We start from the raw sequence: 15,244 nt of genomic DNA on the forward strand, positions 1-15,244 counted from the left end.
TTCTGACTTGGGTATTATGTTAAATGTGGCATGGTAGTGTAATGATTAGCATAATGCTATTACAGTGCCAGCATCGTGGGTTCAATTCCATTGCTGTCTGTAAGGAGTTTGTACATTCTCCCCTTGACCTGCATTCCAAAGATGCATGGGTTTTCAGGTTAATTGTTCACAGAGGTGAAAATGCAATAAGATATTTAAGGAGTCACTTTAGCTTTGTGTAAGATTCAAACATGCAGGTGGCAAGTAGCATGCAATCTGTGCATCTTGTAGGCGATGACCATCTCAATGAGGTGGAATTGACCACCTATTCTTGCCATTGGCAAATTCCCCGTCAACATCCTGGGAGGTGACTATTGATCAGAAACTCAACTGGGCCAACCAAATATATGCCAAGACTGCAACACTACGAGTCTGATTATCCTACTAGTGTCACGACAATGATGTTCCTTCATCTAAAAGGCGTAAGTAGGAAGTGTAATGAAATAATTTAAATCTGTTGAGTGAGCAACACTAGGAAGCTTGGCGACATCTAGAATGTTGAAGCCTGCTTGATTGGCACCTGTTCCATCAACCTAACCGTTCACTGTCAGCAGTTGTGGCTACAGTGTGGACCATCTAAAAAATGCATGATAGTTTCTTGACTGGGCAACTCGGAGCACCTTCCAAACCCATGACTCATGCCATTGAGTCAAAAAGGTGGAATCATTTGGGAATACAGCCATCTACAGGTTTTAGAGCTGTCTGACATGGATGTACAGGTGATTATTGCTGGATCTAAACCATCGATAACCCTTCCCAAAGTACTTTTCCTGCAGGGCTGCAGTGGATCAGAAATCTAGTCCACCATAAACTTATCAATGTAGTTAGGATGAGTGCTGGCCTTGTCAATGACGTGCACAGCCTGAAAAATAGTTGGGTAAATAAAAACTCATTAAAAGTGACTTTGAATTCATCTTTTTAATTTAACCCACGGGTGTGTGCCTCCCAAACTCTGAGATCAGGAGTGTAACAGGGCATTTCTCAGCCACCTCCAAACTTAAACACATTGTAAAATTTGCAGCCTCATGTCTTGACAAAAGGTCATCTTGTTCTGAAAGACTTAAACATCAAATCACAAGAAAAATAAGCGTAAATCTGGAAGTCAAATTCAAAACCTGCTGAGGGCAAGATCAGAGGAAATCAAGTCTGTTAACTAAGGAAGTTACAAGAGGTCCAGAAAGCCATCTCACGGGCGGTGGCAATTCCAGACTAAATGTGATTCAGTGAGGGATGCTTAACAACTGTGGTTTGACATTAGTGACAATAGGGCTTAGGGAGATCAGAGATGGAGAGAGTCAGCAACTTTAAATTCCTTGCTGTAATCATTTCACAGGATCAGCCCTGAGCCCTGCACATAAGTGCAATTATGAAGAATTCATGGCAGTGCCTCTAATTACTTAGGGGTTTAAGAAGATTCAGCATGACATCTATAACTTTGACTAACTTCCATAGACATGTGGTGGAGAGTATATTTACTGGCTGCATCACAGCCTGGTATTGAAAAACCAATGCCCTTGAATGGAAAATCCTACAAAGAGTAGTGGATATGGCCCAGTCCATAATGGGTAAAGCCCTCCCCACAGTTTGGCACATCTGCACAGTGCATTGTAACAAGAAAGCAGCATCCATCATCAGTAACCCCCATCACCCAAGTCATGCTTTCTTCATGCTGCTGCCATCATGAAGAAGGTACAAGATCCTCAGGACTCACACCACCAGGTCCAGGAACAGTTATTACCCCTCAACTATCAGGCTGTTGAACCGGAGGGGGTAACATCAGTTGCTCCATCACTAAACTATTCCCACAATCTATGGACTCACTTTTGAGGACTCTTCATTTCATATCCATGATATTTATTGCTTATCTATTTATGATTATTATTATTATTTCTCTTTGTTGGATTTGCACAGGTTGTTGTCTTTTGTACACTGTTCATCCACCCTGTTGTCCTTCGTTGATTCTATTATGGTTATTTGACTTATTGAGTATGCCCACAAGAAAATGAATCTCAGGGTTGCATATGGTGACACATGTACATCAATAAAAAACTTAATTTGAAGATCACTAATTTTGGAGAAAATGTAATGGTTATTAACAAGGGTTGAGGGCCTGAACCTCTGTTTCCTAAAGACCTGATAATTCTAAATATAAAAGGAGGATCATTGAGGAGTGGAAACCGTTTGCAAAAATGATGTCCAGAATTTGGATAGCCAGTGTTTTGAGTGAATGTGGTCAAATTAGCAAAGACAAATTACCTGGAGCAGGAAACAAATTCTCCAGCTTTACAATCATATGTTATCAATGCTCTTTTAATTTCTGGACCACGGGAAGCTACCAAGAAATCATAGAAACATAGAAAACTTACAGCACAATACAGCCCCTTCGGCCCACAATGCTGTGCCAAACATGTGCTTTAGAAATTACCTAGGGTTACCTATAGCCCTCTATTTTTCTAAGCTCCATGTACCTTTCCAGGAGGCTCTTAAAAGACCCTTTCATATCTGCCTCCACCACCATTGCTGGCAGCCCATTCCACACACTCACCACCCTCTGTGTAAAAAAAACTTACCCCTGACATCTCCTCTGTACCTACTTCCAAACACCTTAAAACTGTGCCCTCTTGTATTAGCCATTTTAGACCTGGGGAAAAGCCTCTTGACTATCCACACGATTAATGCCTCTCATCATCTTATAAACCTCTATCAGGTCACCTCTCATCCTCCAAGGAGAAAAAGCTGAGTTCACACAACCTGTTCTCATATGGCATGCTCCCCAATGCAGGCAACATCCTTGTAAATCTCCTCTGCACCCTTTATTTAGTTTCCACATCCTTCCTGTAGTGAGGCGACCAGAACTGAGTGCAGTACTCCAGGAATCATGTTATGGAATATTTCCCGAAAGCTCCCTGCCTCTTCAAACACTCCTCAGAGCCTACCTCTTTTTACCAAACAAGAGTAAATAATTTTATGTAAATCAGTGCCAAAATGAATTTGATAAAAGTTCAGCAAAGTGACTTGAGACTATGCTAAATTTGGAGTTAAGTGCAATTGTGACTAATGTTAAAGTGCCTTAGTTTGGAAATACTTTATTGCCAGATGTGCTAGCTTCTGGATGAACTGTGGAAAGATGTTTCTATTTGATCTCTGGGTCGCTTTAAAAGATCCTATTTCACTTACTATAGAAGGAAGAATGATCCTTCTAACTAAATAACTATTTTCTTCTTTATAACCCAATTGTTATCTCCAAAGTGGCTGCTAAGTTTCTCAGTATTACAGTTCTGAACTAGCTACTACTCATTACATTAAATATTATAATATTGTAATTAGACAAATGTAACAAATATTTTATGATCAAGTATCACCAGAATTGATATTCTCAGTCAAAACTTATTGATCAATTTTATAATATCAATCATCTGAAGGGCAAATGAATGTAAGGCTATTCTCCAGATAAACAATCCTTTTCTTTTTGATGGAGCTTTATATCAGTTATTAGTCCACAAAATATGAGTATGAGTCCTTGGAGTCTAAAATGTACTAATAATATCAAGATATTACTCAAAGTCTCTTGGCAATGAATGTTACATTCAAAATTGTATGCAAGATATTTGACATTTCACAAAATGTTAAAAACCATTTAGCGTTAAACCATTTTTGTGCATATTCCACTTAAGGAAAACCAAGGCAATAACTCTATTTACATTTCTAATGTGTGGGTAGTATTGTTCAAATAAAGTTAAATAGGATATTTTAGTTGGCCAACGATACTACTGGAATTCAGGCTCAGTATACCTGCTAACACAACATCTAAATAGCTACAAATTATTGGCGCAACGCTCTTGTGTGTGACATGAAAGAATTCAGTCAAAAACTAGATTTATTAATTGTAACTTGATACTTTCTGCATAGGTCTTGTAGAAAACAAATTACATTCCTTGCCTATGCTTAAAAATCGATCCTCTGCTAAATCTGCAATGTCCTCCGTTCACATGCGGCAGCAGCCTTAAACAAAACCAGTTCTGGAATTGCTGGTTTATCTTGGATTTTGAAATGTAAAACAATTTCAAGATTGGGTGTTTAAAGTGTACATATTTTTTTCTGTAAAATATTTTGCATCATTAAAAACAAATCTAACTGTATTATGCAAGAAGAGGTTAGAAATGAATGCTGAAGTTTATTTGTTCATGCTAGTTATTAAAAATAAACTTAATGAATTTCAATTGAAAATCTTACATCCAGAAGATTCTTTCTATCTGCCTTTTCAAGCTGGTCCCATGAGTAAAATCTTTTACAACAATTCCAGAAGAAAATTCCTTCTATCTTTATTTAGAATTAACCTATTGCACTTACATGTTTCAAGCAGATTGGGAACCATTTTGGGCAGAAGTATGAGCAATAAGGAACTATGAGAAGAAAAGGTTTTTTTAAAGAAATCTGTATGGTATATTTTAATGCCTTTGCAGCCATCAGCAGTGAAATATTTAGAGATGACAACTGATTAAATTCAAATATGAAACATTACTTAGTATGAAAGGAATAGGGCAATTGCAGATGACTTTACCAACCCAATAAATGGTTTTTCTGAAGGTATTTTGTTACTGACATAACATGAAGTTGTTTGCTCTGATCTCACCACGTAGTCTGCAGCCAGCAAATGCATATCAGGAAGTTTTTGAGAAAATCAGAAGCAAGAAGTAAAATGGAATCACTAAATAAGCCACAGCATGGGTTTGTTTGTCTCTTTTTGTTGTCCTACTTCCAATTGCCAGCTGTTTTCCTCTTTTAAATTGTGCCTTGATGTTGAAATAAAAGAATATAAATCAATGTTTCTTTCTCACATACAATACAAACAAGCAGATTGGGCCCAGCATTTCTCACAGATGTACTGAGAAGTGTCCTTACTTTGTATAATGTTTACAAAAGTTGTAATAGCATCTGTTCAGAGTGCTCTCCTTCCTTTTGAAAGGATTGCATTCAGCTATGTATTTGTTATATCTTCCGAGTCCGGCTACAGATATTATTTTCAATAATTAGCCTTTTGGCAGTGCAGTCTTGCTTGACAGTATTTAGAATACAGCATCCCAGATGTAAATATTCATACTTAGAGATTACCTCTTGGATTGCTTTCATAAAGAAAAGCTAACTGAGAGGGGGAGAAAAGCTTCAAACAAATTGGATTGTGTGGATATGCTATCACAAATGTGGATAACAGGGCAATCAGTAAAACGTTCATACTTGATATTTATCTATGATTAAAAAATATAAGGTTGACAAATATTTCCATATAATTTTTAGATTAATGTCAATCACACCCAAGGCTTAGTCCAAAGTAATAAAGAATGCAGAAACCTTTTATTTGATTTCAAGATTAAATTACTTTTTCAAGTTAACAAATTCCACAATAATGAAGTTGCTGCATACAATGATGTAGCATATTTCTTTTTACATTCTCGGTGTCTTATTTGCTTTACAGCTAACCTTTAAACAGCAAGGTCACAGAAAAATTGTTCGGGTAAATTATCATGTAATCTGTTGTGTTGGTAGTCATTAAGCTCTGGATGATGACCTGTGCTAGAGCAGGAGGATTATTCACAGAACAGAGAAACAGAAAGGGCTTTTGTTTACTAAGACTTTGTGACTAATTCTAGGAAAATGTGGGGAATATGTGAACTGTATAGATGGTATCCCAGCAGCACTGGAACAAGTAGCTTTGCAGGATTTGGTACCACAGCTGAGATGGTTTAGAACAGGTTCATAAAGGAGAAAAGCATGGTAGGACATGGTTGGAAGTCAATAAAAAAAAAGCTGATGAAATTGCAAGAGTATAATGACAATATTTTACCTGAAGATGAAAAATTACGTGTCAGCAAAGGATGCAAATAGGCGCTGAGCACAACTAACCAAAATGTAGTTTAAAAATGGTTGGTAATGTTACTCAGTTATTCCCAAATAAAGGGTTTTCAGTCAGGAGTTAGAAGTGCCTTCCAATGGTCATGTGAATTTGTGTAAATTCCTTCCAGTCATAGGTCATGCAAAATTAGCAAATGGGTTTCCCTGGAACAGGTCAATTCCATCAAATTACAGGTCCATGTAATGTCAATAAAATCAAGGAATTAAGACCAACTAAAAATTCCAGCTGAAGTGAAAATGTCAAGCAAGTATGAGGAGCAGAAGTGGGCTCTGTTTTTTCAATTCCGCCAGTGGACAGTTTCTTGGTCATCATCATCATCTGGCAATGGGTTAGGATTTATTTTTTTGTTAGTGCTAATTTCATCTATTAGTCTACTGTCAACAAATATATATGGGGACGTTTCTGAGAAGCTCAGAAGCAAGAGACCAGTTATAGTGGATGTATTCAATTTGCTTAACATTAACAGGAACAGAAATAGTAGAAACTGCAGAGGAGTCTGGAATTATTTAATTGCATACAAGATAACATCTTAAGTTAGTAAATAACAAGTCTAGCTAGTGAAGAGACATTTCTTGAAGAGTGTTTTAAGAGTGGTGTTGAGGGTTGGCATAATTTTGGAAAGGGTCAAAGTAGATCGAGTAAAATTCACAACTGAACTGTGTAGTTGAATTTATGCACAAGATGATATCAATCTGCACATAATCTTCACTTCATACTTTTGTTTAACCCTATTACTATCATCATTAGGATCCTAATTGATCTCAATAGAGAGATAAGTAATTGGTTTTGCTCATATACAATCTACAGCATTGATGATTCTGTTCAAAGCAGCAATTTTACTGAAAATTTTGGAAGCATATGCATTTGCACTAAGGGACTTTGTTTTATGTTGTATATATAACTTAAATATAATATTCTATATTTGCTATTGGGTCCAGCAGTAGCCATCTAGAAGTTGATAGGAAATCAAAGACTCTAATAATTTATATCACATAATAGATGACCTCTGTCAACAAATTAAAGTCTAAAATTGGTGAATTTTGGGGAAATAATTGAAAATGCACAGATTATGAAAGCGATTTTTTAAAAAAATCTATATCAACAGAAAGAAAGGAGGAAATAAGCTAATTAGTTTTTTTATTATTTATTTAAATGTACAACATGATAATAGGCCCTCTAGCCCAATGAGTCTGTGTCTATTAAATGAGCTGGTCATCAGCTGTAACTTGTGTAGAATACACCTAACCTGCCACTTATGAGCCCAGATCTGGTCTCACACATTAGTGTCAGCTATATTTACTTGGGTCCTTAGCTCCCAGTGGAGCATAGGCCATTGATGACCTGCGGCCTTCATCGTCCTCTGAACTTGATGGTATGTTTGGAGTTCATCAATCTTCTGCAATCCACTGCATCTGCTGTACAGGAGATTGGCCTGTACATCTTCACCAGAGCCCCGTAGTCCAGCCTTACCCATTCCCATCTCTCATGACGGGGACTTAGGATTGGATTTTGAGAAGCAGTGTCAGCTATCTCTATTAGGAATTCATAAGGTAAATTGACTCTTTAAATGTCTCATTGCATTTGTGTGTTTTGCATTGTTGATGCTTTAGGCTGTATTATAGAAAAACTAATGACTTCATCTGAATTACTGCATGTTTTGCTACTTAGCTACAAAATCAAAGATCATTTAAGAATGAGTTTTAGTCATTGACTGTAAAACTGGAACAGTTTTGACTGCACGGGCAATATCTTAACCAATGTAATTTGAAGACTCAGTGTGGACATTGCCATAGTGTATTATCCAGCAATGATATGAATGTTAGATTTTTAATGAACTGTGTCTCTGCAAGAAGAAAACCTATATGTTACTTGATATCACTATCATCTCTATTACTTCCTCGGGATCCAATCATTATTGCTCATCAGCTGCAAACTTCTATCATTGCTCTGTCACAAAAGAGAAGCAATTATATACTTGGAAAATTTGATGTGGTTCAAGACTCTCTGTTAAGGCTTTCTGTCACCAATGAACTTTGCTGACTTGGTTTTGGATTTCCAGAGGAGATTATTTTGTACACTTATAAGTTATGTGAGGAAATAAGTTGCCATCAAAAGACCAATAATGGGTTTAATAAAATAAATCTCTCTCATTAAACATTCAAAATCTACCATTTTTATATAAGTATGTTCATTTGTAAGAAGAGAAACTTAGCAATAAAATTATATTTATGCTAGTTTTAGAATACCTTGTGGGGAAATGGAAGGGGAGGGAAACATAACAGATTTACAAGGCTTTGGGGAAGAAGAAACAGAAAAATTAACTCAAGGTGGTATAGACAAAATATAGAACACCAGTAAATGTACTGTATTTCACTGATAAACAAGCATATTTTAATCAGGTGAGATGATACCTGTAGAAAGATTCCAGATTCACAGTATGTCTATTATTAAAGTATGTGTGCAGCATACTACCCTGAGGTTTGTCTTCCCCACAGACAGCCACAAAACAAAGAAAGCCATTGAATCTATTCAAAGAATATGCATTATCACCACCCCTTGTGTTAAAAAGAACAAATTACGCACATAACAACAACAAAAAAATGAAAAACAGGGAATATAAAACATAAAAGTTAAAGAGTACAAGCATATTCAGTTCAGCTCAGTGTTCATCATTTGCAGGCCACCCCAAAATAGTCCAAAATAGAAACAAAAGAAGGAACGACCAGGAACCAGAAACATGTCATAACAAGAGCTACAGAGTCCAATCCACAAATTGTGTTGACATAACTTTGTCCAAGAGCCAAGGCTCCAACACTATCCTCTGACAGCATCAAGGGAAAGCGAGACCACTCAAATGCATGGACCTTCCTTCAGGAGCGACAAGCCAGAGGGAGAGACTAGCAGTAGCGAGTAAGAGGCTGGTAGACAGCGCTGAACACTTGCTTGCCTTCTGCTTGTACCCTGATGATTTAAATCTTCCTTGGTGCTTTAATCAGTGAGATTGACAAGAAATTGAGTCAACTGTGTGCTTGTGCCCTGTCTTCAGACTTCTTGACCTCGTGGTCACACGCTTCACTTGAAAAACCCTTAGAAACAGCAAAGCAACCAGAACACTCAAAACACAGTCCAAAACACAGCACCAAAATGTCGACAACAGGCTCTAACAGTAGCAGGGCCACGTCTGAAAGAAAAAGAAGGCATAAAAGTTTAGTATTTTTTTTAAGGATTATATGGGTCAGCACAGCATGGAGGGCTGAAGGGCCTGTACTGTGCTGTAGTGTTCTATGGTTCTAAAAGGAGTGACAGATGTAGTTTCATAAACCATTTAGAATGTAGATAGAATTAAGGTTTCAGACCAATAAGCTTAGGTCAAAACTAGAAAGCGTAGGACATGCAACTATCTTTAAAGAATATATAGAGATGAGGCAAGACAGCAGGGTAGAATGTACAAAGGGATACAGTGAAAGGAGGAATGACTAAATGGATGATGTCACATGAACAGGACAAGAAAAGAAATAAAAGATGGGTTTATGTGGGCTCTAAGTGTTGACAGCCAAACCATACCCAGCGTCTTGTGGAATCATGGGGTCATACAGCACAGAAATAGGCACTCCAGCTCACCAAGTCCCTGCTGATCATCAAATATTCATTTATATTAATCCCTTTTATTGGCATTAGTACCTTGGCCTTAATATATTGTGCCATTTAAGTGTTCAGCCAGATGCTAATATATTGTGAGATTTCCAGCTGTCACCATCCACTCAAACAGTGTGTTCTAGATTCCAAATGTTATTTTAATTTTTTTAAAATCTTCTGAAATCTCCTCTAAAACTCCATCTCCTTATCCTGAACCACCACTTTTTAGTATCTGACCCTTTCCTATGGAAAATATTTGCAACTATATAGCCTATCTATACCCCACGTAATGTTGTATACTGCTGCCAGGTCACTTCTCAACCTACTGATGACTGAAAAGCTAGCATCAGTGGTTATGGTCTGAATTTGTTGAACCAAATCTTGAGTCCAGAAGACTTCAAATTCCTCCATTGATACTTAGTTGGAGCTCTTCTTTGTGATTCACTAAACCAATGTAGAAAACAGAAGCAGAATAGTAATGGAGCATAAAGTTAAAATGATAAGCATCCTGAAGCATTGGTTTATTTCTGCACTGGACAAAGGTCCGCTCTGACATCTTATACAAATCCTATAGACTTCCCCCTGACATCATATACAAATGCTATGGAATTCGCTCTGACATACAAATGATGACACCTCTAGTTTCAACCATTGGAGACAAGCTGATGGGAAAAGAAAAGTTTCAAGAAACTTTGTTTGAGCAGTGCCACGTAGATCCAGCTAGGTTCAAAGGTGTTTTATTTTCCAGACCTTTTCTGAATAATGTGGACAAGATCATTGAAGAATAAACTGCTTTTAGCTTTGGAAGTTTGCGTAACTTTAAATCCCAAGGTCCTAGCATTATAAACTTTGATTTCCATGAATATGGAAATTAAAGGTCTTCCTTAATTAAATTAACCTTTGGAAATGAGCTTACCTTGTTTGAGAATGACATTGTTACGTTGGATAATTTAGGAGCAGTAAAGTACAGCTGCTGTGACTATTACAGACAACATCTTCAGGGGATCGGCTAATTCAAAGTTGACCTTCCTCTAATAAAAACCAAGATGGCCTTTAAATATCAGAAGTGCTGTAATTTAACTTCAAAAAATAATTGGACCCACAGTGGCTGATTGGCATTTCCATGCTGGCACCAGTTGATTTGTTTGCTGGGTAGGGAACTTATGACGGTGTGAGTTTCGAGGCTATGGAGGAAAATTAGGAGGCCTGACAGAAGCTTGTTGCAGGCTCCAACAGAAAAAGATCATCAAATTCTAACTGAAAAAGAAATGTTTTGAGGATGTATTGACAATACGCTATCATTTTGAAATGCTCTATTTAATGTTATTTAGTACTTCATGAATCATTGATTTAACAGTGTACCTATGTTATCAACAAAGGTTTCCCTGTCATGTTACAAAGAACAGATTTGACAAGTATTTGTGCATTCTTAAATGTGAACTTAGTTGCAGACATCTTGTGATTATTATAATAAACTAAAAGGCAGTTAGATTGCCTTTCACCAAATGGAGTGTGAGAATATTGTTGCCATCCTGTGCCATCCAAAAGGCGGTGCATGGAGCTTGGATCTCATATAATTTAATGTATTTACATGGGTATGGGCTTTGGTAATTGTTTAAACCATACAGACCGTCAAATTTTGATGGCTGTCAGTGCTGTCACTAATAAAAATCAAATAAGCAATTAACACATTATAAAACTTACTTCACTCTAAAGCAGAGATACTTAAATATTAAAGCAACATCAGTTAATTTAAAAAGAAATAATTACTATTATACTCACCTTTCTTCCTCAGAACTATTACTCTTCATTCAAAAAAATATGTTCACTCTTTGTCCATTTGCTCTGATCAGGCACAAGTTCAGCAGACAGATTCCACAAGATAATAACTGGGGTACTGCAGCTGTTTGTTCTCCACTGCTGAACTCCATGTGGAATCTAACACTGGAGAACAGATGGGAAATTGCCATCTGAGCTCAGCCACAATGTGTGGCAATCCTAAACTGCCTGATACTTAACTCAGGTGAATAATGACTATCCAGCAAGGAATTTCCAGCACCTCACCTCAGTGTTACAGTTGGTATGCAATGCAATGAATTTAAATGTTCATAAGAAAGTCATTCTCCCTCCTACCGCTTGGCGATGCAAGTCTGCAATCTTAAATGTTCCTAGGTAATGAAGTTATCTTTAAAAGTCAATTTGTTTTTACATGGTCGCCTTCTCTACATGTAGTGCTGAAGGTTTGTATTCTTTGATAAACTGATGTGCTTTTTGCAATTGTGAGAACCAAATAGGTTAGTACACGAATTCAGATCAATAATAAACAAATGCTTCTGATGTTCATTAATATCTGTAACAATTCTTATTACAAAGTGATCTGAAAACAAACTTCACCTACAGCTTTATGAGAGTTTAGCAGTATGGTGTTGCTGACCTTCAAGTTCAAACGGTAGGCACAGGCTGTGAAATTTAGTTATCAAATAAACTTCAACTAACTTCCACCAGAAGCTGCCCCATTGAATTGGAATATGCTCAAAGGAGGATTTGAATCACTGTAGTTGTGAATCAGGATCGATTCTGAAGCTTTTCAATAGGATTACTCAAAATGAGTATGTGGTTAATTTAAGAAGTACAGCATGCTGAGCATTATAATGGAGTCGTGGAGTGTGTTGACATTGCTCCATGCCTGAAATTCTCCAGAGGGAATGTTTCACATCAGTACTACTCCAAAGGCCATGGGAAGTATGGGAAAGTCTATACGAAAGATATTCTTGGCCCGTTTTGGAGATTGATACAAAATCTTGGGAGCAAATGCCTTGCCTTTTTTCTTGGTGAGGGATGGCATGTACAGAATAAGAGAAGATACTTAATTTTAAAAAACACAGTTTCTCAGTCTTTTGTGGTTTTGCTCAGCCATCAGTAATTCACACATTTGAATTACTGAAATAATTTCAAAGATATACAAATAGACACTTCATTACTTGAAGCACTGATACAACTCTTCATTTGAATCAGTGCTAAAAGACAATGATTTTCAATTGAAACACAAACACTTAATTTTAACTGAATGCATGTTCTGTAATTTGCTGAGACATCTAGATCTACACCTTCTCAAGATTTGCTTGATGAGCAACCTGAAAGATTTAACTTCCATTTCTGAAGGTAGCAGTTTTACTGTAAACACAGCTGCGTTGTATTCTGAACACTTTAAATCAAAGTGACAGCCATTCCAGCAAAAGCTCAGTGACACTTTTTTTTTACCATGGTTAAATTTAGAGTTGTTGAATGGACTTAGTGCTATTGATACCTCACTGGAGTAACTCTCAAAATACATTGTTTGCTTTGAGAGGCAATTGCACAGCAGAATTCTTCCTGATGGAAAACTAGTGTTGCTCCACTGGATTTATTTAGATGGGCCTCTGTCTTCTTCAAGTTTGTGTGAAGTTTTTAACTTTATAACCAGTTCCTTTAGAAAATTTGTTTGCATTTTCATCCACAATCTCTGTAATTAACAGTACACATTGTGTTCAACAGTTCCTCATTACGAAACGTGTTCTGATGATGTACTTAATGGGCTGAATCTTACCAATTTTTCAAACAGCTGCAGTGCTCATTTGAGTTCATTCCTGAATTCTGTTTGCATACACTCCAATACCAAAGTTAGAAGAAATAGGCCAGAAGTTGGATCTGATTTTCCTGTCCATCACTAAACTTGGCATGAGTCCAGGAGAAGTGAAGGGCCAGATGCACAAGGGTTGTCTGGTGTATGTAGTGCACTGTTGACTGTATATTTCTAATTGTTTTAAAATTAGACAAGATTTAAGCATTATTTTAATTTCTATACCTTGTATTTAATTTTATTACAATAGGTTTCTACATACTTCTGATCAGAAACATTTAAAGATTATTAAAAGGCACTGGCTAATTGAGAGTTGTTGAAGGGCCATAGGCTTTGACTAGGGAAAGATACCCTCAGGATCAGCTGTCTGAGGCCTAGTAACTGGTCAGAGTCCAACCAGTTCATGAGGTGACCCAGGGCGCCAGTCTATTAGATGTCTTGCACCCACAGTATAACCAAATCCAAGTGCAACACGAGAAATAGCATTAGTAATGGATGGATCGAGCAGGGTATTGGCCATTGTCCTTTAACCCAGGTACTAGGTAAATTCCGATTCCAATACTACTTCAGAATCAGAATTAGATTTACCATTACTTATGTATGACATGAAATTTGTGCTTTGTAACCACAGTACAGTGAAAAGACATAAAAATTTATAAATTACATAATTAAATAATAGTGCAAGAAGTGGAATAATAACGTAATATACATGGGTTCATGGACCTTTCAGTAATCTGATAGCAGAGGGAAAGAAGCTAACTGCCTCCTGAATCATTTAGTATTGCTCTTGAGGCTCCAGTACCTCCTCCCTGAAGGTAGTAACAACTTGAGGGCATGTCCCAGATGGTGAGGACCCTAAATGATAGATGCTGCATTCTGAAGTTCCACCTCTTGAAAATGTCCTCAATGTGAGGAGAGTAGTATCCGTGATGGAACTGGCTGAGCCTACAACGTTCTGCAGCCTCTTGCAATCCTGTGCATTGGATCCTCCGTACCAGCCTGTGATACAACCAGTCAGAATGCTCTCTGCCATAAATCTATAGAAATTTACAAGAATCTTTGATGACATACCAAATCTTTTCAACTCCTGTTAAGGTAGAGTAACTGGCCTGTCCTCTTCATGATTGCATCAATGTGTTGGGCCCAAGATTGATCCTGTGAGATGGAACTTGAAGCTTACCTTTTTCACCAGATACCTGTCTATGAGGATTGATGTGTGTATTTCCGGTGTAAAATGTTTCAATTTACACAGCTGTTGATTTTGATACGCACAAAAGCTGAGGTATTCACTAAGAATTACTATTGTTTGAAATTGCGAATAAGTAATGGATGTGGCAGTGTTAAACGGATAGTTTATATGTATCTGCCTTCTCCCAATTTTGCCTCAAGAAGCCCGAAACTAATGATTAACAGTCAGTCCTGAATTGAAATAATGAGCAACCTCACAGTCCAAAAAGCAACATGACACATGTCTTCACCATCTCAAAATAATACAACAGTTTATCATGAGGCAACTGGCACAAAGCTTTCATGAAACCTGAAGAAAATTATCTTCATCATTCACTCTTAAATTAATAACTACATTAGTTTGTGGTTTTCTTGTGATGTTGTTTTCTTTTTTTTAAGAATATGGACTCTTCTAAAAGTCATGAATCTTCTTCTGAGCAATCTTCTTCTTCTTATCAAACAAAACAGGAAGAGCATCCTGCTCCCTAGCCAGCCCCAATCCTGGTTTTGTTGCTGAGTAGGAAGCCCTTATTAAGGATGTCAGACGAATGAATCACATGGAAATCAGATGCAAGACAATCTTTTCAGCTCATTGTTTCTGTAGCAATAATAAAATGTCACTAATATCTCTGTTGGCTGTTCAGTTTCTTTGTGCTATGAATATAAAAGAAAGATTCTCACATGGTCGATTATGTGTATGCCTTGCAGGCAAAGTGTCATATTCCCCACCTTTCAACCTTCTCTACCCTCTTTACATCAACTACTAACCTCTGACAAAGGAGGGTAAAAAAAAACCTGAAGCCACTTTAGGA

General features: G+C 37.2%; 1 protein-coding gene across 4 annotated transcripts in view; it reads left to right on the top strand.

Moving 5' to 3' along the window:
- Positions 1-15,244, top strand: part of LOC140725087 (RNA-binding protein Nova-1) — a 247,749-nt gene that overhangs the window by 137,049 nt on the left and 95,456 nt on the right. The gene's annotated exons all lie outside the window — the stretch shown is intronic.

The sequence above is a fragment of the Hemitrygon akajei genome, chromosome 3 (assembly GCF_048418815.1).
Source record: "Hemitrygon akajei chromosome 3, sHemAka1.3, whole genome shotgun sequence".
NCBI classification, from domain to species: Eukaryota; Metazoa; Chordata; class Chondrichthyes; order Myliobatiformes; family Dasyatidae; genus Hemitrygon; species Hemitrygon akajei.